This window comes from Phyllobates terribilis, unplaced genomic scaffold (assembly GCF_046119375.1).
Source record: "Phyllobates terribilis strain yellow unplaced genomic scaffold, ASM4611937v1 Scaffold_1__5_contigs__length_1240528914, whole genome shotgun sequence".
Taxonomy (NCBI): Eukaryota; Metazoa; Chordata; class Amphibia; order Anura; family Dendrobatidae; genus Phyllobates; species Phyllobates terribilis.
Window position 1 is genome coordinate 220,236,538 of NW_027362761.1, and position 24,439 is coordinate 220,260,976.

Here is a 24,439-nt window from a genome sequence, read left to right on the forward strand (position 1 = left end):
GTGGTGGACGATGAAGTCACTGACCCAACCTGGCAAAGTGACATGCAGAGCGAGGACAGCAGCACAAAGGGGGAGGGAAGCAAAGCACCACAACAGGCAGGAATAAGCAGTGTGGTGGCCACAGACACAAGGCGGGCAACGGTTCCCCAGAACACCAACACGACGGAAGTTGCCAGTACAACTGTTAGGTCTTCCCGAGTCTGGTTGTTTTTTAAAGACAGCCCACAAAAGGCTAATTGCACCATCTGCCAAGCTAGCATCAGCAGGGGTAGCAAAATTACCATCCTGACCACCACCAGCATGATCAGGCACATGAAAGCAAAGCACCTGACTAAGTGGGCCCAAACCAGGGTCTAGAAACAGTGTCTGTGGGTGACACCAATGCTTGTTCTACTGGTGTGCATGCACGCCAATCCCCTGTCCATGGCGCCTGCAAAGATGTCTAGCACCATCAGCAACCACATCCACATTCTTGTCCCAGCGCAGCGTTTAGTTGTCTTTACCCTAGTCCTTGAAATGCAAGCGCAAATATGCAGCCAATGCCCCACAGGCTACACTACTAAACTCACACATTTTGTGAATGCTTGCGCTCGAAATGTTGTGTTTTAGGCTCGTGGAAACAAAAGCTTTCTGCAACCTGATGGCGGAGGACATCCCTCGGTACTCGGTCCCCAGCCGCCACTATTTCTTCCCGATGTGCCATCCCCTCACTACAAGCACCTGTCCCAGAACATTAGCCATGCCCTCAACAACACAGTTACTGGGAAGGTCCACCTAACCACGGACATGTGGACAAGTGCTTGTAGGCAGAGACGGTACATCTCACTGACAGCACACTAGGTTAATATAGTGAAAGCCGGGACCCAGTCGGACCTTGGGACGGAACACGTCCTCCCTACTCTGAGGATTGCAGGCCCTGGGTCAATAAAGGTTGCCCCCACATTCTACATCTCCTGGACCTCCTCCTCCTCTTCAGCCTCCATGTCTGAAATGACCACATCAGTCACAAGCTGGAAGCACTGCCTCGGCCAAGTGGAACAGGCTGTGCTGAAGCTAATATGCTTAAGTGACAAAACGCACACCGCTGAAGAGTTGTGGGCAGCTCTGAAAGAGCAGGCAGATCTGTGGCTGACACTTCTGAACCTACAGCCAGGCATGGTAGTGTGTGACAATGGTTGGAACCTGGTGGCTGCTCTGAAGCGAGGTGAGCTCACACACGTACCATGCCTGGCCCATGTGATTAACCTCATGGTTTAGCGGTTTCTCAAAACCACCGGGATCTGCCGGATCTGCTGGTCAAAGTACGCCGCATATGTGCCCATTTTAGAAAGTCAGCTACAGCTTCCGCCGCCCTTGTCGTGCTTCAATAGCATTTGCAGCTTCCAGCTCACCGACTGGTGTGCGATGTCCCCATGCATCGGAACTCAACATTGCAGATGTTGGGAAGAATTTGTGAGCAGCAGAGGGCAGTTATTGACTACCAGCATCAACACGGCCGTCGCTATTCTGGTCAGTCTCAACATATAAGACCTTAGGAGTGGGCATGGATGTCAGACATCTGTGCCATCCTCCAAAACTTTGAGGACACCACCAAGATGGGGAGAAGCGATGACGCCATAATTATCATCATCATCCAGCTTCTCTGTCTTCTGAAACGCTTGCTGCTCACAATTAAAGAGAATTTATTGCAGGTGGAGCACGATGAAATGGAGCAAGGAACCATACAGGGTGATTCCATACAGCCCAGCCTCATTTCAACCCAACATGGATTGGGTGACAATGAGGAGGAGGAAGAACAGGAGCTAGTTTCCTGCGCTATAGACGGTACCATCCGCACAACTGTCATATTCTCTGTTCAGTGTGGATGGCCTGAAGAGGGGGAGGAGGAGAAGGCGGAGGAGAGCATGGTCAGTCATCCTCTTGGTGAGGACACGGAAGTCTTGCCTGTTAGCAGTCTGGTACACAAGGCTGAGTTTATGTTATGCTACCATTCCCATGACCCTCGCATTCTTCAAATCTTGGGTGAAAGTTATTACTGGTTGGTGACACTTTTAGATCCACGATAGAAGGAGAACTTTATATCTGTTTTTCTCGCGGCTAACAGGTCTGCTAAAATGGGGCAGTACCAGAGGGTCCTTGTTGTGGAATTATTAAAAAAATTCCCATCTGAAAACGCTGACGGCAGAGGTCACAGTTCCTTGGACAACCAAGGAGTACAGGCAAGAGAGACACCATTCCAATCCAGCAGAGGCAGGGGAACACTGTCAAAGTTCCGGGACAGTTTTCTCAGACCCTCCCATGGCACAAGCCCTGATGCTCAAGTCTCAAAAGGAGGGAAATGTTTGGTAAGATGCTGAAGGATTACCTTGCCGACCGTACCAAAGTTCTCCGTGATTTCTCTGTGCCTTATAATTATAGTTCCATGCAGGTGCCAGCTGGATGGTAACAGGACTGATACTCTGATATGGGAAAAGATTTTGCCTTGCTGCAAAGGGCTCTAAAAAGATTTTCTGGCAAGATACTTAACCTCTTTAATGCCGAGGGTGGTTTGCATGTTAATGACCAGGCAAATTTTTATTATTTTGACCACTGTCACTTTATAAAGTAATAACTCTGAAAAGCCTCAATGGATCCCACTGATTCTGAGAATGCTTTTTCTTGACATATAGTACTTCATGATAGTGGTAAAATTTCTTCGATATGACTTGCGTTTATTTGTGAAAAAATTGGAAATTTGGTGAAAATTTAGAACATTTCGCAATTTTCAAATTTTAATTTTCATGCCCTTTAATCAGAGAGATACAGTACAAACCAAAAGTTTGGACACACCTCATTTAAAGATTTTTCTGTATTTTCATGACTATGAAAATTGTACATTCACACTTAAGGCATCAAAACTATGAATTAACACATGTGGCATTATATACTTAACAAAAAAGTGTGAAACAACTGAAAATATGTCTTATATTCTAGGTTCTTCAAAGTAGCCACTTTTTGCTTTGATGACTGCTTTGCACACTCTTGGCATTCTCTTGAGCTTCAAGAGGTAGTCACCAGAAATGGTCTTCCAACAATCTTGAAGGAGTTCCCAGAGATGCTTAGCACTTGTTGGCCCTTTTGCGTTCACTCTGCGGTCCAGCTCACCCCAAACCATCTCAATTGGGTTCAGGTCTGGTGACTGTGGAGGCCAGGTCAACTGGTGTAGCACCCCATCACTGTCCTTCTTGGTCAAATAGCCCTTACACAACCAGGAGGTGTGTAATTTTTCCTGAGCACGTCAATACCCCATATGTGGGGGCAAACCACTGCTTGGGCGCACGCCAGTGTTCGGAAGGGAAGGAGCACCATTTGAGTTTTTGAAAGTAAAAATTGAGAGGGGCGCCATGTCGCGTTTGGAGATCCCTTGATGCGCCTAAACTGTGGAAACCTCCAACAAGTAACTGCATTTTGGAAACTAGACCCCTCAAGGATTTTATCAAGTGGTATAGTGAACATTTTGAACCCAGAGGTAAGACACAGAAATTGACAACATTAGGTCATAATTTTGAATAAGTTGTCATTAGTCTTGAGCACAAGTGCTCGCTACTTGAGTTTGCATCGGGTACTCGTGTATTCACTATGTATCGCGGGTGCTCGAGTGACATGCTCGAGTCCCCGCCCCGCATGTTTCACGGTTGTTAGACACCCAAAAAAAAAACATGCGGGGATAGTTCGTGCATGGCAGGCAATCCCCATGAGGTTTTTTTGTCCGCGAAGCACATGGGGCGGAGACTCGAGCATGTCAATAAATCACCCGCGATACTCAGCGCATACACCAGCACCCGATGCAAACTCAAGTAGCGAGCACTTGCACTCAACACTAGTCGCTCTAAGATCATCATTTTTTTTTCTTTGATTTTGAAAAAATCCGAACACCAACACAACCCTAACCCCAACCCTAATATAACCCTAACCCTAGCACAACGCTAACCCTGACCCTAGCACAACCCTAATCCTAGCACAATCCTAACCCTAGCACAACCCTAACTCTAGCATAACTCTATCCCTAGTACAACTCTAACACACCCCTAGCCTTAACAAAACCCTCACCCTAGCAGAACCCTAACCCTAGCACAACCCTAACCCTAGCACAACCCTAACCCTAGCAAAACCCTAACTCTAACCCTAGCACAACCCTAACCCTAGCACAGCCCTAACCCTTACACAAACCTAACCCTAGCACAACCCTAACCTTAGAGTTTATTTTTTATGCCGTTTCTCGTGCGGTATAAGTGATTAGATGACTTTATTCTTCGCGTCGATGCGATTACAGCGATGCCAGATTCATATTGGGTTTTTATGATTGACAGCTGTCATTTACTAACAGAAGCTTTTTTTTTTGCAAAGACTAGTTTTTGCATTGCCATATTCTGAGAGCTATAATTTTTGCATATTTTGGCCGACAGAGTCATGTGATGGCTTAGTTTTTTCAGGACGAGTTGGCATTTTTGTTGGTATCATTTTCAGGCACATGACATTTTTTGATCACTTTCTATTCCGATTTTTGTGAGGCAGAATAGAGAAAAACCAACAATTCCGGAATTGTTTTTTTCTTTTTTTATGCCATTCCGCTTGTGGTAAAATTGATATGGAAGCGTTACTCTTCAGGTCAGTACATTTACACATTTATATATTTTTTTAATGTTTTGGCGCTTTTACACAATAAAAACTAATTTATAGAAAAAAATATTTTTTTTAGCATCGCTTTATTCTGAGAGCTATAACGTTTTTATTTTTCGGCTGATGGACCTTTATGTTTGCTTGTTTTTTGCAGGCAAGATGATGTTTTTAGTGGTACCATTTTTATTTATACTCGTCTTTTTGATCGCATTTTATTCCATTTTTTGTTTGGCAGTATTATGATAAAGCATTGTTTTTTGCTTTGTTTTTAATTTACTTTTTTTACAGTGTTCACTAAAGGGTTTAACAAGCAGGACAGTTTTATAGGTCAGGTCGTTCCGGACGCGGCAATACCAAATATGTGTACTTTTTATAGTTTTTTTTAGAATAATATTTTTTCATGGGCAGAATATATTATTATGTCAGCGCTGCACAGGGAGAAGTTACTTTGATCGCGCACTGCACATGATCAAAGTATCTTCTTGCTGTTTGGTTACCCGGGTTACCATGAAAACCTTCGGGACTCGGCAAAGATGGCGCTGGACGCTGGAGAGGAGGTAAGTATTGGCGCTTACCTCCCCTTGCTCCCGCAATGCTGCGATTGACTTAGATCACAGCATTTCAGGGGTTAATGTGCTGGGAGCGGTGCGGGACTTTCATAGCACATAGTACTGGATGTCAGCTGTGACAATCAGCTGACACCCGGCGGCGATCGCGCCCGCACAGCCTCTGGGCAAGCAAAATCACCATGGCGTACTAATACGTATCTGGCCCATAAGGCCCAGGGCACAGATACGTATTAGTATGCCCCATGTCAAAAAGGGGTTAATCCTAGCAGCCCTTGTACCCTATGCCTCACCTCTTGACAGGCTTGACACTCTCTGACCGTCAACTGCCATCTCCACCTTGTTACCATAGTGACCAGCCTATAGAGGATGTTAATCAGACATCCTCCAATACAGTCCATTGCCGACCCCTATACCACCACCTGCTAGCTTCCAGTAGTATCACAGAGCAACAATTTACATTTAATTTAACAGTGTGACAATAGGAAATACATCAAAGCATAAATGATTCCACAGACTCCTATGAATGCAGAAATGTTTGTAATGTCCCCTTTTGGGTCATTCATTACATATAGCAGAACCGCTCCTTTCTAATGGGAACATGTTGTTATGGAGGCCCACCTCTATGTGTCTTTAAATTGGTATTGGGGTATTTCCCAAACTTAGGCAGCCATTGTAGTTACTGCATACGCAATAACTGTATAGCAGAACCTCTCCTTTCTAATGGGAACCTTTTTTACTGAGTCCCTCCTTTATGTCTCTTCAAAGGGGCATTGGGGTGCTTCCAAATTTTTGTCAGCTCTTGCAGTCACTGCATACACAGTAACAGTATAGGAGACCCACTCTTTAATAACGGGAACAGCAAAGCATATCCAACTGATTGCCCCCTAACAATAGTAAAGGGCAGACTGCTGACCCTTTAAGAATATTAAGGGCCGCCTGATGGCTCTATAAAAATAGGCTTTGTGACTTTCAGAATCCCTGCATCATAAATAAAACAGGATGTGTCTGACCATGTCTCGCACACCACATGGGAAGATAACGTAGTAAAATGTTAAAATGACATTTACCAGTAAATGTATTTTTCACTGTTGAAAGCAATGCAAAAGTGCAAAAACGCATCAAAAACACTACGTGTGAACAGAGCACAAAGTGTGGAGGATCATTTTTTTTTTTTGCTTATTTATTTTGCCTTATATACAAGTCATTACCCTGGAAAGGATGTTTCTTAGCATTTTTCCAAGGAAAATGCATTTTGGTTTAGTTTTCGTATGTTTTATTGTGAGTCCTTAAAAGTGGCATAGTACTCTGACAACATTGTTGACAGCAGAGACCTGGGAGTCAGAGATGTTTCCAGGGATCTTCCCCATGCTGTTCCCATGTCATTTGAGCACTGGTCCCATCCATTTGGGCAATTTTTATGCCCTCTGCAGACCTCTGGGGGAGGGTGGGTCACCTGAAAAATGCTCGAGCTTCTCTTATACTTACATTGAGCTCGTTGCTCAGATCAAGCACTCGAGCATTCCAATTTGCTCGAATCGAACAACGAGTACCCAAGCATTTTAGTGCTCGCTCATCACTAGTGTTCTCCAAGTTATTTAAGGGTAGCCTACAGTCTGGTTAGAATCAGAGAGAGAGATGAATGGAAAACGGCGTTCAATACCCCTGAGGGGCATTTCGAGGGTCTGGTTATGCCTTTTGGTCTGACCAATGCACCTGCGGTGTTCCAGCATTTCATAAATGATATTTTCCATCATTTAGTCGGCAGGTTTGTGTTGGTCTATCGGGATGATATTTTGGTTTACTCACCTGATTTTGAGACGCATCAAGGTCATGTTAAACAGGTACTACAGATATTAAGAGATAACAAACTCTATGCCAAACTAGAGAAATGTGTTTTCGCTGTCCATGAGGTGCAATTTTTGGTTTACCTGTTGTTATCATCCGGTTTTCAGAGAGATCCAGAGAAGATCCATTCTGTACTTGATTGGGATCGTCTCGAGAACCTGAAGGCATTACAGTGCATTCTGGGCTTTACTAATTTTAACCGGAAATTTATCCAAAATTATTCGGTAATTGTGAAACCCCTCAGTGACATGACAATAAATAGGTATGATCTTTCTAAATGGTCGAATACCACTGTAAAAGGGTGAATTCAAAGGAATAGAAAACAAAAGATTGGGTTCTTCTGTTGTGGATTTTGTATTGTGTGTCACTCAGGCTGAAGAGCTGCGTCACTCATCTGAACTATCAGGGCACCGAACACACAGAATAGCACAACACTTCACCGTGTATCAATGCTATCTCTGTCCATGTCCCTCCGGCCTGATCAGCTCACGGACAGCGACCACAGTTCTTCTCAGAGTGAAGCACGAAAAACAAAATAACAACAGTTTGGGCAGGCTCGCCATTGTAAAAGGACGGGTTTCCCTCCAAAAATACCATTTATTAATGGAGGAACTCTCCTACAACTCTACTGAGGTCCGATATTAACTATTAACATCAAACTTGACTATTAATAATTAACATCCACTAAGTTATGCCTTAACGTTATCTGTGTTTTATACTATATACCAATTGAGACAAAACCGTGTATCAATAAAGAATATTTATTACACGCACATAAGTCTACAGTCTTTTACATACATATATATTTATACCCAAGCTGGCGACTATAAATATATATATATACACATATATTGATGCTACAACACTAATCCAGTAAAATCACAACAATACCACCCATTCAACCCACAATTACTTAATAATATTCCACCCAAGATTCCTAACCACTCATGCAATATCTGTCCACCCACCTATCACTAACTTTTCCTATATATACAGATAGAAGGATATCAATTTCTAGGGGGGTTAGTACAGGGTATGCAGGGCCTAGTAAGTAGTGTTGAGCCACCCCCGTAGTGTTCGGGTTCGGTTCGTCGAACACCGGCATGTTCGCCGAAAACACCTTCAAAGGTGTCCAAAAGCTGACAAACTGCTCAGAAGACACAACTAACACATGGAAAAGTGACAAGTACATATAGTCATGCGAAAAGAAAACAGGTGGAGGAGTAAAAGGAGGAGGAGACACAGATATAGGCATGTCATGCCCTTCTAAAATCAAGAAAGGCTGGAGTAAAAATCTAAAATCAGCCTACCAACACCCAGACGTCGTAACAAGAAAATTAAAAAAAGAAATATCTTTAGGTAGAATGGCGGTTCCATTCAGAACACTTTCCTTACAAGAAGTAGTGGTATCCCCGTTGGGGGTCGTGCCAAAAACGGAACCCAATACATTCGGACTAATCCACCATTTGTCATATCCAAGGGGCAGGTCAGTAAACGACAACATTGACGCGGAACCAAGTACAGTGGTATATACTGTACCTCCTTTGACAAGGCAATCAGGCGGGTCAAGAAGTTGGGAAGGAGCACCCTAATGGCCAAAACAGACATTGAGGGGGTGTTCCGGTTACTTACTACCTGTGCCTCCGAATAGTGTGCGCCTATTGGGCTGCTTCTGGGAAGGAGCATAATATATAGATCGCTGTTTGCCCATGGGGTGCTCCATATCCTGCTAAATATTTGAGGCGTTTAGTTGCTTCCTCGAATGGGTCGTCATGGACGTTTCTAAGGGGACACATATTATCCATTACCTCGACGACTTCTTATGCCTGGGCCCAAAGGATTCGCCACAGTGTGAATACACGCTGTAGTCCACCTGTGAGAAGGAGAGAGCTGGAGGGAGAGTGGACACCACAGAGCCGAGGGGTTAGATGGAGAACGGAAGAAGGAAAGAGGGCGAGGGAGGTAAGAGAGTACAGTGGAAGGCTGACGTGAGCTCCCCCACATTCCTGCTGGGCGGGGAACAGCCCTGGGAAGAAAAGCCACTTGCGCATCCCTTTGAGGTTATGGGCGCGAGCGGGCAGAGGGACTACCCTGGAGTGCGAAGCCGACACTGCCCGGCCATTCCTGCACGTGCGACCTGGTTTGTGCCAGAGCCACGGTGGACCCTGACGGCCAGCCCCCCTCTCCCAATACTGGTGCCTGTCCACTGGTGGGTCGAGACCACCCGCGGTGGAGGCAGGTCTAAGCCCTGTAATTTAAATTGGCTCTGTAATTTGAATGAGTACACTTTAAATCCTTTTAAAAGGATCTATTGGAGGGCAAGTCTAGTGCCAGCAGCCGCGGTAATTCCAGCTCCAGTAGCGTCCACTAAAGTTGCTGCAGTTAAAAACCTTTTATAAGGATCGAGCTTGGCGGTCCGCCGCAAGGCGTGCTACCAACAGTCCCAGCCCCTTTGCCTTGGGGCGCCTCCCCAAATGAGTGTCCCGGGGGCCCAAAGCGTTTCCTTTGAAAAAATTAAGTGTCCAAAGCACAGGTGGTGTAGCTTGCTTAACAGCTGGGCTACTTCGCTGACTAGCAGACACTTCTACTAGGCCCAGAGTATTGCCTGGGCTAGATGCAGTTAAAAATTTGTAATTAGATCTACAGGCGGTGTAGCTTGCTTAACAGCTGGGCTACTCCACTGACTAGCAGACACTGTTACTAGGCCCAAAGTATTGCCTGGGCTAGATGCAGTTAAAAATTTGTAATTAGATCTACAGGCGGTGTAGGTTGCTTCAGAGGGGTTACTCCGCTGACTATGAGACACTGCTACTAGCCCAAAAGGATTTCCTGGGTTAGATGCAGTAAAAAATTGTTATTAGACACACAGGTGGTGTAGCTTGCTACAGATGGGCTACTCCACTGACTACCAGACACTGCTACAGGCCCAAAAGGATTGGCTGGCTTAGATGCAGTAAAAAATTGGTATTAGATACACAGGTGGTGTAGCTTGCAACACAGATAGGCTACTCCAATGATTAACAGACACTGCTACAGGCCCAAAAGGATTGGCTGAGCTACATTTCACCAAATGCTGTGAAAAACACTTGCACAGCACTGGCACAGACCTGTCTGGCAAAAAGTGCTATGAACTGCTGTAACCTAGCCCTCAAAAGGGCTGCAATTAGAACTAGTCCCTACTCCCTAAACCTATCTCTCTATGTAACTGGAAATTCGCCCGCAATTCACACAGTTATACTGTATAGCGCCCACAGCAGCAGCGGTACCGTCTAACACTCAGCTGCAGCAGTGAGAAAATGGTGGCGACGAGGAAAATGGCTGGGTCTTATAGGGCAAGGACAAGTGACATACACAGCCAATGACACATGCCCTTGCTTATGTGAAAAAAAAGCACTTCACTGCGTGTGTGCGCTGCTGATAGGCTGACAGACTGCACAGCCCCACTGTAAATGCGGGAAAGAAAAAAAAAATGGAGATCGGCATTATTTCTGCAGAGATCCATCCCCTGCCCCTCCCCCCGCCCACTCTACACTGAAACTGTCTATTAACATTGATTAACAGTATTACTGTGAAAAAATCCAGTTACGCTTTTGGTGCACGAACAGTTATCGAACATAACCCTGAACAGCCGAATTTTTTGCAAATCGTTCGAGTTCGGCAAACGACTCGAACACCGCCCAAAACAGCTCGAATTTGAGATTGGCGAACAGTTCGAGTCCAACACCGCTCATCTCTACTAGTAAGTAAAGAAGTTACAGGTGAAGAGAGATACTCAGCCATGTGTTGTTGTGTCCATCGTCTCCAAGAGTCAAAGTGGAGAGAGCACATGGCTAGCTCTGGGGCTTTTAAGCCCTCCACACAAGAGGAAGTGTCCTGCTTCATGTGACCGGAAATTATGTATTATTCCCCGCCACTGGCTAAGGTCTTTGTTCATGTCCAACCATACTTGTAAAACCTGTTTTAGCACATAGCTGGACAATCTATTGAATCCTCCCCCAAGCAGTAAACACACTGCAATGGGGATGGGGGACGCATGGGGATTGGCCATAAACACATGGGGAGATGTCGGGCCAATATATACATATATATGTATCTGCCTTCATGGCTATCATGCAGATACATATATACATGTACAACCTGGGACACTTCCCTTTACAATCCCCCTGTTGTCGAGAACACAACAATGAAATTTGACTGTTGTACTGCAATTTATTTGCCTACTCAAACCCATTTATAAGTTGTGCCAGTTCAGGATGGAATGAAGTATAATTCTGCACTTAGGTTTATAGACATCACCCATCACGGCCATCAGCTCTTCCCTGCCTTTCACCGTAATCCAACATATCCCTCCACAGAATACACTCTGCTTATTTCTTGGATCTTTAATCAAAATCTTTCTGTTGTTAAAGTCTTTTTGCTGTGGTCATGTCGTTGCCAGTCTTCAGGTATCTGCCTATCCCAAAGTCGTCTTACTGATCAGACTCTGGAATGGCTTCACCCTCAGTCTATAGGTTGGCCCACGTCACTATCCTGTGTACACCCCTTACCCTGCCAGTCTTTCTGTTCCTCTCCCGCATCTTGCTTCTGCAGGGCTATGAGTACTCCTGGCATGATGAGACTTCTGGGTGTCAGTCTGTAGTTGGGCCTCACCATGTGGCTTCTTTGAGCACCTCCTTCTTTTTGGAGTACGATCAATCGTGGTCTTTCAATAGAGGCACGACTTCCCTCAGGCACGACTTTCATCAGGCACTTTTCCTGCAGTCTTGAATGAAGATCTTTGATGAGTTTTTTCCATGGATAGATATGCAGATCTTTACTAGGCTGTTCTGAATTTCTCTAGTAGGGAGTGATGTCACAATACCTAAGTTGACTGCGGGAAGAAACACCGTCTGATTCTAACAGACATTCATTCCATCCCTTACGAACTTCACCATTGCTAGGGTTGAAGCGGCAAATACCTTGGAAAGTGAGGGGACCTGTCCCTAGAGAACCTCACTCTATTTCCCCTTTCTCACAAAACACACATTACAATTTCATTCCAAAATAAGCTTTTGGTTTGAATGCATATAGAAACTTAAGCTAAAATAACATGCATTCTAACTGATCCATAAAGCACATGCAGATCATTGACCCATGTACAATTGGAGTTAACTACCGGCTGCAAATGCATGAACAACGTCACATGAACACATGAACACACTAACTGTGGACTGAGTATGTCCATGCACAGGTAGTTCTGCACTTACACCTAAAGTGTCTATATGCACACATATGGAATTTCAGTATACAGTAAAACTCATAAATTTACATTAAAGTTTATATACACAATATATATTGGATTTTGGATAAAAGACTGTATTTGTCTTATGTCCTTAACCCCCATCTCTGGCTGAGCTCATGGTGCTCCTCCGCCTGACTTCCGTGCAGTTGGGCAGACAGTCTTTTGATCCTCCTGCAAATCAGAAACAGTCCAATATATAAGATTACGACCAGGAGGCAATGACAGGATGAGGCAGCTTTGGGACTTTATTACAGTCTCCTCCTCATGGCTGAAATCGGAGTGGAGATGTTTCAGCTCAGTGACAAACACAAGAGGTCTTCTGGAGTCTCTCAGGGGTATCTGGGTGAAGGTCAAGACTTCTCTCAGGAGTGCTAGATGTTCTTCAGCACTATGCTCTGCTACATCGATACCTAAAATGGGATTAAGAGAACAATACACTCCTGGGAGTTCTCCCAATGTAGTTAATCAACATTCTGGCACTGGATAACCTCCCTTATTTTGTGCTTCCCTGTCCCATCAAACTCCTGTTACTTCAGAGTGACCTCCCCCTGTTAACCTTTCCCGAGCAGCCCAGTAAATTTCTATTGACTCTCTTGAACCCCACAAAATAAATGCAATTTTCCTTTAGTTTGCTCCTAGTCAATTGCTTCTGTTTCCTATACAGACACCCCTTCCAGTTTTTCACAATTCAAAAGAGTAACATACTGTTTTTATTTGTATCCTGCATCAAGTTTTAAACAAAACCAGGTTATCTGTCCAAACTTCAAGGTCTAAGCACACAGTATAACACGACACTCCATCGCATACGTCAGTTACCTGTCCATGCTTCTCTGCCTGTCTTAGTTCACGTAATACACCCTTTATTCAATCCAAAATGCACAGAAAAAAAAAACAAAAAACAAATCATTAACAAATTATCCAGCTGAACTTCAAGGCCTAGGTGCACAATATACCTGTCCACACCTCTCTACCTATCTTAGTCCATGCAGTATAACCCGCTCATCCATGGATGTGGCTCTATTATCAAATGAAAACAAAATAAATAAATAAATAAAATAAACATTCCATGATTACGTTTAGACAACAAAAGAAAATTTTTTTAAAAGCATTTAAAACAGACAAAAACATGTGCAATCTTCATATGGGGGAATTCATGATAATAATATGCATAAAAATAGCAATAAACCCCACTATGTTATGTGCCACCGGTATATTTTATATCATTTATATAACATTCGATTAATGTAGACCAACTAAGCAACCCTGGCTATAAATAGCACGGCACAACCAGTCAAAATATGTGTTTATGACAAACCAAACCCCCCTAAATAATATAAGTGAATCAAGGAATGAGTAGGAGAGATGGTCTATTGGCAATGGGGGCCCATATTTTAGAGGTATTGGCCAGATTGTGTCACCAAAGTCATATATGATGTGGCACAGTTGATCCAAATATAAATAACAAGCCAGGCATTCCTGAGTGGTCAAGTCAAGAAAATAAGTAAATAAAAAATATATGGAAGAATAATTACCTGCTGGCACCAGAGACCCTACGCGATACGCTGCTCAGACGCAGCTTCATCAGGGGTATGTTGTCTAAGAGCACATGTGTGTGTTATATAGTTGATCCCAAATGGTGTGACTAGTTTCAGGTGAGTGTTTGTCTCCCTATGGTGTGTAGACAGGCCTGTTCTCATCAGAATGTGTTCCACCCAGTCCACGTGGAACGCAAATGGAAATGGGTTAAACGTCATATCCGGTCCAAAGCAGAGGGCGCCAAATACAGCCCTGAAGCTATTATTGTCAAAGGTGCGTTCCACCCGTACCATACGGTGGAACGGGGGTGGAAGTAAAGTAAACGTCATATCCAGTCAGAAGGATAAACACGCAGAGCAATGAACTATGCACGTAGTCATAATAAAGAAGAGGCTTGCATTCCACAATGGAACGCAAAAACCCCAGGAGCAGCGCGTCCGCTGGAGAGAATAATAGTGATCACACAAGAAAGTGCTAGCATTAATCAAAAAAATAAAAATAAAGAAAGAAAGAATTGCAGTCCAAACCAGGAATACTAAGAAGTCAGTATATGATCTGAGGACAATCACCAAACATGCATAGATACAAAGATAGATACAAAGATGCATCACATAACAGAATACAGACCTGGACATATAAGACTCACTGACCAGACAGACATAAAACAACAACAACAACAACAAAAAAAAAAACCCATTTAAAATATAACTCTCTCCTTTCCCTCTTTTTCCTTTTTTCTCTTCCTTTCTTTCTCCCTTCCCTTCCTTCTCCTTTCCCTTCCCCTTCTTTTCCTTCCCCTTTCCATCCTCCCCTCTCCTTCCCTCCCCTTCCTTTACTAAGATAAAAGACAAGACATATAAATGCATATGAGACTGTGTGCAAGTATGTGAAAAGATGCACACAGCTAAACAATCACAAATACAAGAAATAAGCAATAAACTAATGGAACTGCACAAGTTCGCCCCATGGGAGGGGAAAAAAAAAAGAAAAAAAAAAAGGTGAATCAAAACCCCAAATAGTGGGCAAGATTCCACATATAAGAACACCATGGGAGTCTGGAAAAGTCAGAAGTGGAAAATACTCATTCATGCCCCTCATAGCCACTACATCAAACATTAGGGTCCAATAAGAAACTAACCCCGGGGAACTAGGTAGAATCTAAAAAATATTGATATTAAAGCTGCTGGAATGGAATTTAAAGGAGGTGCACATGCACCCCCAAAATAAACAGAGTACTGCCTATAAGGACACCATGGAAATTTAAGCCAAGTAACCAGTAAATGAGAGATCATCATTTATGCCCTTTGGGGCCACTGTGTCAAGTGTAAAGATCCACCTGGATTCTGTCCTCAAAAGGTCCCTAGTATGATCTGAATTGCGTGGGTTAGGCTTCATTTTTTGGAGGCCTGTAACTCGCAATTTATTAGTGCTGCTGGAATGGAATTGAAGAAAGTGCAGGGCCACCGTGGAGATGGTCCTGCCCTTTCTCAAATCCTGTTCAGCAAGATGGATATTCGAAGCGTGTTGCTGTACCCGCCTCCGAAGTTCCTGCGATGTTTGACCAACATAGACCTTGGGACAGGGACAGGTCAAAGCATAAATAACATTAGTGGACCTGCAGTTAATGTAGTCCCTCAAAGGAAATTGACGATTGTCAGTCGGGTTAGTAAAGATTTTTTCAGATGAAAAAAATGGACATACAGAACAATTGCCGCAGGGAAAAGAGCCTTTGAGCCTATTACCACCAGAGGTATTCTACAACGGACGTAAGTAATGGCTATGAACGAGTTTGTCCCTTAAATTTGGGGCTCGTCTAGCTGTCAGCAAAGTTTTGTTTGATAATATACTGGATAGACGGTGATCCGTCTCCAGTATATTCCAATGTTTGCGGAATAGACCACCTACTTCATTCCATTGATTGTTAAACCTAGTAATAAATCTGATCTGTGTGTCTTCCATGTCAGCTCGTGGTTGCAACAGAACCTCCCGTGGTTTGGCGATGATCCTCTGATGTGCTTTAGAGATTATGGATTTCGGATAGCCCCGTTCACGAAAGCGTGTAGTTAGGTTACTGGCCTCAGTTTTGAAGTCATCCTGTGTTGTATAATTCCTCTTGGCCCTTGAAAACTGTTCCACTGGTATACTGTCTCTCAAATTTCTGTGATGAAAGCTTTGGTAATGTAGAAGACTGTTGATCGTCTTGATAAGGACACCATGGAGAGAAAAAGAGCCAAACTTAATCGTGATAAGGCTGATTATGACAGGGGTCAAGCTTATAAATGGAAGCACAGGGGTAACCTGTGCAGATTTTCCTCTACAAAGTTTATAGAAGGGGGATCCTCATCAAGTGTAGGGCGTAGCGATCATTTTTTAAGCTCAGAAACGAGCGACACCGACGGCGGACCAGACGGGGAAAACGCAAGCAATGGCAGCAAAAAAACAAGTCTGAACTCTGCAAGGACCATGGCCACCAGGACGTACAGGAAGAGAAACAGGTTTTGAGCCAGAGCTCTGATCAATTGCAGATCATCAATCTCTCTACATATACTCTAAGTGACACTTAAAGGTCTGTATTACAAAAGGGTCTAACATTTTCTCCTATGGTGCCGGCGGACAAATTCACCTTGATAAAAGATTTGTATCTATTTTGTAGGAAAATCATTTTTAGGGTCATTTACAGCAAGTCTGATGTGCCATCAGATCTTTCTTCTCCTACAGATAGACAGGTCTTCTCTGATCTACTTGAACTCCTACGGGACAACCAGGCATACCAATGTAGGCAAAAATTTCCACACCGATTACCTTCTAAAATCTTACCGTCCCTGTCCATGGTTCCAGCAGTGTTTACCTTTTTTGAAGTCATGAAGGATGAGATCAGGAGATTACCCGCTAATAATTTATCCCATCAAAATCTAACAAACATGGAAAGACGAGCCCTCCTTTGTCTGCAAAAAAATCAGGAATTCCTTATTAAGGAAGCTGACAAGGGGGGTAACGTTGTCCTTTGGCCCCGGGACATGTATACCACTGAAGTACATAGGCAGTTGAATAATAGCAGATTTTATCTGAGGCTTCCCTCGGATCCGACTCAGATTTTCTCGGCTAAATTTGAACGATTGATCCTTAAGGCCTTTTCCATGGGGATTATCAATAAACAGGAGAAGAACTTCATGATGGTGAGGAAACCAACTATTCCTACTTTCTACATATTGCCTAAAGTGCATAAAGACCTGGTTTGTCCGCCCGGACGACCCATTGTGTCAGGCATAGGAAGTATCTGTGAAAAAGCAAGCATTTATGTAGATTTTTTCTTGCAGCCACTTGCCACCAGCCTTCCTTCTTATCTCAGAGACTCTTCCCATCTAATACAGTCTCTCAACTCCCTAAGTTTACCTGACCAGTTCCTGCTCATTACTGTTGATGTTGAATCGCTGTATTCCAATATAGCTCACCAGGATGGCATAGCAGCGGTCCTGCACTTTCTGAATAACACGAGTGGAGGTAATCATCTGCATGACTCCTTTATTGTGGATCTTTTGAAATTTATCCTCACGCACAACTATTTTGTATTCGATCATGTGTTTTATCGGCAGGCCTCTGGGACCGCCATGGGCGCATGGTGTGCGCCCGCCTTCGCCAATCTATTCCTGGGTTGGTGGGAGGATACACACGTCTATCCGTTACGGGAATACAATTATGGGGTTTTCAAGTGGTTCCGCTTCATTGATGATATTTTAATTATTTGGACGGGCACGGAGGCGGAGGCAATTGATTTTGTTGATAGACTTAATGTTAATGACTTTAACATCCATCTTACCCATTGTATATCTTTTTCCGCAGTCTATTTTCTGGATTTGGAAATCAGGATAGTGGGTGGATCACTTGTTACTAAATTATACAGAAAATCGACTGCTACAAACAGTATTCTACATTACCAAAGCTTTCATCCCAGAAATTTGAGAGACAGTATACCAGTGGGACAGTTTTCAAGGGCCAAGAGGAATTGTACAACACAGGATGACTGCAAAACTGAGGCCAGTAACCTAACTACACGCTTTCGTGAACGGGGCTATCCGAAATCCATAATCTCTAAAGCACATCAGAGGATCATCGCCAAACCACGGGAGGTTCTGTTGCAACCACGAGCTGACATGGAAGACACACAGATCAGATTTATTACTAGGTTTAACAATCAATGGAATGAAGTAGGTGGTCTATTCCGCAAACATTGGAATATACTGAAGACGGATCACCATCTATCCAGTATATTATCAAACAAACCTTTGCTGACGGCTAGACGAGCCCCAAATTTAAGGGACAAACTCGTTCATAGCCATTACTTACGTCCGTTGTACAATACCTCTGGTGGTAATAGGCTCAAAGGCTCTTTTCCCTGCGGCAATTGTTCTGCATGTCCATTTTTTTCATCTGAAAAAATCTTTACTAACCCGACTGACAATCGTCAATTTCCTTTGAGGGACTACATTAACTGCAGGTCCACTAATGTTATTTATGCTTTGACCTGTCCCTGTCCCAAGGTCTATGTTGGTCAAACATCGCAGGAACTTCGGAGGCGGGTACAGCAACACGCTTCGAATATCCATCTTGCTGAACAGGATTTGAGAAAGAGCAGGACCATCTCCACGGTGGCCCTGCACTTTCTTCAATTCCATTCCAGCAGCACTAATAAATTGCGAGTTACAGGCCTCCAAAAAATGAAGCCTAACCCACGCAATTCAGATCATACTAGGGACCTTTTGAGGACAGAATCCAGGTGGATCTTTACACTTGACACAGTGGCCCCAAAGGGCATAAATGAGGATCTCTCATTTACTGGTTACTTGGCTTAAATTTCCATGGTGTCCTTATAAGCAGTACTCTGCTTATTTTGGGGGTGCATGTGCACCTCCTTTAAATTCCATTCCAGCAGCTTTAATATCAATATTTTTTAGATTCTACCCAGTTCCCCGGGGTTAGTTTCTTATTGGACCCTAATGTTTGATGTAGTGGCTATGAGGGGCACGAATGAGTGTTTTCCACTTCTGTCTTTTCCAGACTCCCATGGTGTTCTTGTATGTGGAATCTTGCCCACTATTGGGGTTTTGATTCACCTTTTTTTTTTTTCTTTTTTTTTTCCCCTCCCATGGGGCGAACTTGTGCAGTTCCATTAGTTTATTGCTTATTTCTTGTATTTGTGATTGTTTAGCTGTGTGCATCTTTTCACATACTTGCACACAGTCTCATATGCATTTATATGTCTTGTCTTTTATCTTAGTAAAGGAAGGGGAGGGAAGGAGACGGGAGGATGGAAAGGGGAAGGAAAAGAAGGGGAAGGGAAAGGAGAAGGAAGGGAAGGGAGAAAGAAAGGAAGAGAAAAAAGGAAAAAGAGGGAAAGGAGAGAGTTTTATTTTAAATGGGATTTTTTTTTTTTTTTTTGTTGTTTTATGTCTTTCTGGTCAGTGAGTCTTATATGTCCAGGTCTGTATTCTGTTATGTGATGCATCTTTGTATCTATCTTTGTATCTATGCATGTTTGGTGATTGTCCTCAGATCATATACTAACTTCTTAGTATTCCTGATTTGGACTGCAATTCTTTCTTTCTTTTTTTTTTTTTTTTTTTTGGATTAATGCTAGCACTTTCTTGTGTGATCACTATTATTCTCTCCAGCAGACGCGCTGCTCCTGGGGTTTTTGCGTTCCATCGTGGAACGCAAGCCTCTTCTTTATTATGACTACGTGCATAGTCCATTGCTCTGCGTGTTTACCCTTCTGACTGGATATGACGTTTACTTTACTTCCACCCCCGTTCCACCGTATGGTACGGGTGGAACGCACCTTTGACAATAATAGCTTCAGGGCTATATTTGGCGCCCTCTGCTTTGGACCGGATATGACGTTTAACTCATTTCCGTTTGCGTTCCACGTGGACTGGGTGGAACACATTCTGATGAGAACAGGCCTGTCTACACACCATAGGGAGACAAACACTCACCTGAAACTAGTCACACCATTTGGGATCAACTATATAACACACACATGTGCTCTTAGACAACATACCCCTGACGAAGCTGCGTCTGAGCAGCGTAACGCGTAGGGTCTCTGGTGCCAGCAGGTAATTATTCTTCCATATATTTTTTATTTACTTATTTTCTTGACTTGACCACTCAGGAATGCCTGGCTTGTTATTTATATTTGGATCAACTGTGCCACGTCATATACGACTTTGGTGACACAATCTGGCCAATACCTCTAAAATATGGGCCCCCATTGCCAATAGACCATCTCTCCTACTCATTCCTTGATTCACTTATATTATTTAGGGGGGTTTGGTTTGTCATAAACACATATTTTGACTGGTTGTGCCGTGCTATTTATAGCCAGGGTTGCTTAGTTGGTCTACATTAATCGAATGTTATATAAATGATATAAAATATACCGGTGGCACATAACATAGTGGGGTTTATTGCTATTTTTATGCATATTATTATCATGAATTCCCCCATATGAAGATTGCACATGTTTTTGTCTGTTTTAAATGCTTTTAAAAAATTTTTCTTTTGTTGTCTAAATGTAATCATTAGTGTTGAGCCACCCCCGTAGTGTTCGGGTTCGGTTCGTCGAACACCGGGATGTTCGAGGAACTGTTCGTCGAACTGTTCGTCGAACACCTTAGAACACCGTCGAACACCGTTAAAACCAATGGCAGGCAAACAAAAACACATAGAAACACATAGAAAACACCTTCAAAGGTATAGATCAACGGACCGAACCCCGTGATTATCTAGCATAATTAGTAGTCAGGGTGTTCCTCAAAATATACATAGAGCCTACAAAAAATACAGAGTATCAACCCCAAAGAAAAATAATAATCTAAAACAAGATTATGATGCAAATATAGAACAACTTTATTAATGAGACAGAATAAAATCGTATAGCAAGATTAAAAAAGGTCACTCGGGGTAGAAATACACACACATACAGAGCGGCACATGTAAGTAGTCCACAAATGGATAATCGACCCTCTAGGCACATGTATTACATAGTACAAGTATACCTATGTGTAGGCTAATATATTTCAAACATTGTGAACTTAATATGTGTGAACTAGGGGGCCTCCATATGAACCAGTTAGACAGATACATGCACAGGTGGGGGCCATATACATAGTAGAGAGTCAAAGTAAGAAGCGTGTCAATAAGGTAAAGGGCTCACCCATAAAGTGCTGGTGGAGACCACTAGGTGGCTCTGAAGCCCCGACGCGCGTTTCGTGTAGCTTCTTCGGGGGGCTGTGGTTGTGGAGGCGAGTGGGCATCATTATATATGTTTACCGGACTATCACCCAGGTGGCGCCGCTGATGTATGCAGCGCATGCGCAGTGACGCGCGTCTCCCCGCGCCGCGTCATGTCCGGCCAGTTTCCCGAGGGGAGTTGTGGGTAGGCACGTCACTGTGATGTTGTTACCCACACTCCCATCGTACGGAAGCCCGACAGGACGCGGTTAGGGCGAGACAGCACCGCGCATGCGCGGCTCGGCGGCCATATTAGACAGGGGCGAGAGTATGGGCAAATACATGAAAGTATATAGATAGGACAAAAAATTGGACAGCTATGGGGCCAAGGATCGAATACAGTAAGTCATCAAATTGGTCTAAACACAGGTCAAGCATAGTAAGACCAGAGTGTACATATACAAATATATATCATAATACATATACAGTGCTGCGACGTCTTGTTAGACGATTTCATGTTAGTCTGGGTAGCAGGTACCAATATATCCAATCATCCTGTACATGGTGGAAGCTGAATAATGATGACACCAAGATGCAAGAGCTATAGAAGAAACACATAAAAAATTAAAATCCACATAAAAATTCAAGGGAAAGAGATCTATAGAAATGAGGAAAAGCTATTGAATTCATTAAGGCCCCTAGGGGTCACCGTGTCCAGGATCGCCATCCAACGGCACTCAAGCTGCGCCAAAATCCGTTTATAGTTGCCACCTCTTGTTCCCAGGTGTACCCGATCGATACCTCTAAATTTGAGGACAGAGGGGTCACAGTTATGGCGCAGCCTAAAGTGCCGCGGGATGGTTTTAAGTGTAGTAACGTCCCGGGTATCTCGTGCTGAGAGTACATCCCTGACGTGTTCCCTCACACGGACCCGGAATTCTCTAGATGTAAGCCCCACATAGTGTAGATCACAGGGACAAGTAGCCAAATAGACAATGTGTGTGGAGCTGCAAGAAATATAGTGCGTAATTTTATATTCTTTACCTCTATTGGAGGTGAATGATTTGGTGCGAACTATATTTCTGCAGGCCACACACGATCCACAGGGGTAACACCCCCATTTCTGTCTACCGGCCCCAAATAGAGTGGGGATAGGGGCAGTGTATTGACTCCTAACCAATGAGTCTCTCAGGCTTTTACCCCTTCTCGGGGTCATCAGTGGTCTATCAGGTAGGATCCTATTCAGTATTGGTTCAGTTTTGAGGATTGACCAATATTTGGTGAGAATATTACGTATCGCATACCAATGGCTATTGTATGTGGATATAAACCTAATGGGGGGATCAGTCTCGGGTGGCTTCTTAGTATTACTTAAAAGAAGATCCCGTGGCGTACTCCTCGCCCGCCTATAGCCTCTTTTGACACTCCGCGCGCTATAGCCCCTTTCACGGAATCTCTGGTCAAGGTCCCGAGACCGAGCCTCAAATGCTGCATCAGTAGAACAAATGCGTTTCGTTCTTAGATATTGTCCAACAGGGATGGCTCGAATAGTAGACGGTGTATGAGCCGATGTTGCATGAAGTAATGAGTTAACCGATGTCTTCTTGCGAAAGACATCGGTTTGTAGTAGACCATCCTGTTGGACAATAATCTTAATGTCCAAAAAGTCAATATGGGTATCGTCCCATGTGTATGTAAGTTTAATGTTACGATCATTGGTATTTAATGCGACAATAAAATCGTGTAGTTCGGTCTCGGGACCCTGCCAGATGATGAAAATATCGTCTATATATCTATACCAGCACTGCGCATGGATAGAGGCGCACTCTCCATCCCCGAAAATCTCCCTCTCCCAAAAGCCAAGAAAAAGATTAGCGTAGGATGGAGCGCACGCCGCGCCCATCGCAGTGCCGCGTTTCTGAAGAAAAAATCTATCTTTGAATGTAAAAAAATTGTGAGTAAGTATAAATTCTAATAGTTCCAAGACGAGCGCACGGAGTGAGGCATCAAGGCTACTGGCGTCGAGGAAGAACTCCACAGCCCGCAGGCCATCTTGATGGTTAATGCTAGTATATAGCGATTCCACATCAACGGCCACCAATAGACTATTCGGATCTAAATACAGACCATCAATTTTCCTCAGGACGTCTCCAGTGTCCCTGACATAGGAGGGCAGCGTCTCAACAAGTGGATGTAGATAATACTCAATAAATTTACAAATAGGATCACACAACCCTCCAATGCCAGAGACAATAGGACGTCCCGGGGGCTCCATAAGATTCTTATGAATCTTAGGGAGCAGATAGAAGGTAGGGACTACTGGATATTGAACACAGAGGCCATCAAAGATTTTTTTTGGTATAATGCCCTGTTCATATGCCCGCTCTAAAATGTCAAAGAGATCTGCCTTGAAAGCTACTACAGGGTTGTCTGATAAAGTAGTGTATGAGGACCTATCCCTAAGTTGTCTAAAGGCTTCTTTCTCGTACTTAGTCACTGGCCAGACCACGACGTTCCCTCCCTTGTCCGCAGGTTTGAATACTACATCGTTGAGTGCCTGTAATTCACCAAGTGCCTTTCTCTGTCCCACAGTAAGGTTATCGCGTTTAGGTCCACCGGACAACATCCTAAGGTCATTACTGACTAGTTCGTTGAATATCTCCACTTGTGGGCAGAGGGAGAAGGGAGGGAAAGTGGTGGATCTGGCCAGAGCCGAGCAAGGGAAAGTACCTGTGGGAGTTGAATTGCTTTCTCCGTCCAATTCTTCTAAAGCTGACAAGGCCTCTCTTTCCATAGCAGTGTCCAAATTGAGGTCAGATGTTGGTCTGGTGTGTAGTTTCCGTAGGACTACTTTTCTCAGAAATAATTGTAGATCCTTTAGTAGTACAAAGAAATTGTAATTATTAGTAGGGACAAAAGTTAGACCCAAAGATAAGACCTCTATTTGATTCTCAGTTAATATATGTGTGGAGAGATTGATTACCTCCAAATTAGCAGATTTGGTTTTTTTCTCCAGGGATTGCGGAGGTGTCAATTTGCGTTTGGAGTAGGGTTTGCCCTTCCATGATCCATATTGTCTATCACCTGTAGGTTTAGTGCTGCCAGTACTGGGTAGATTGTTTCTGGAGGACTCTTCATCCATTGAAGACAATGATGAAAAAGAGTTCCACCGATTACCCTGTGTTGATCTGGTGGGACCCTTTTTACCTCTCCATTTGTAGACCCGTTTAAGATTAAAGTCTGAGAGGTCTCTCTGGTATTTTTTAGTTTTAGAGGCCACTATATCTTTCTCCCATTTTAGAAATTCAGAGTCTAATTC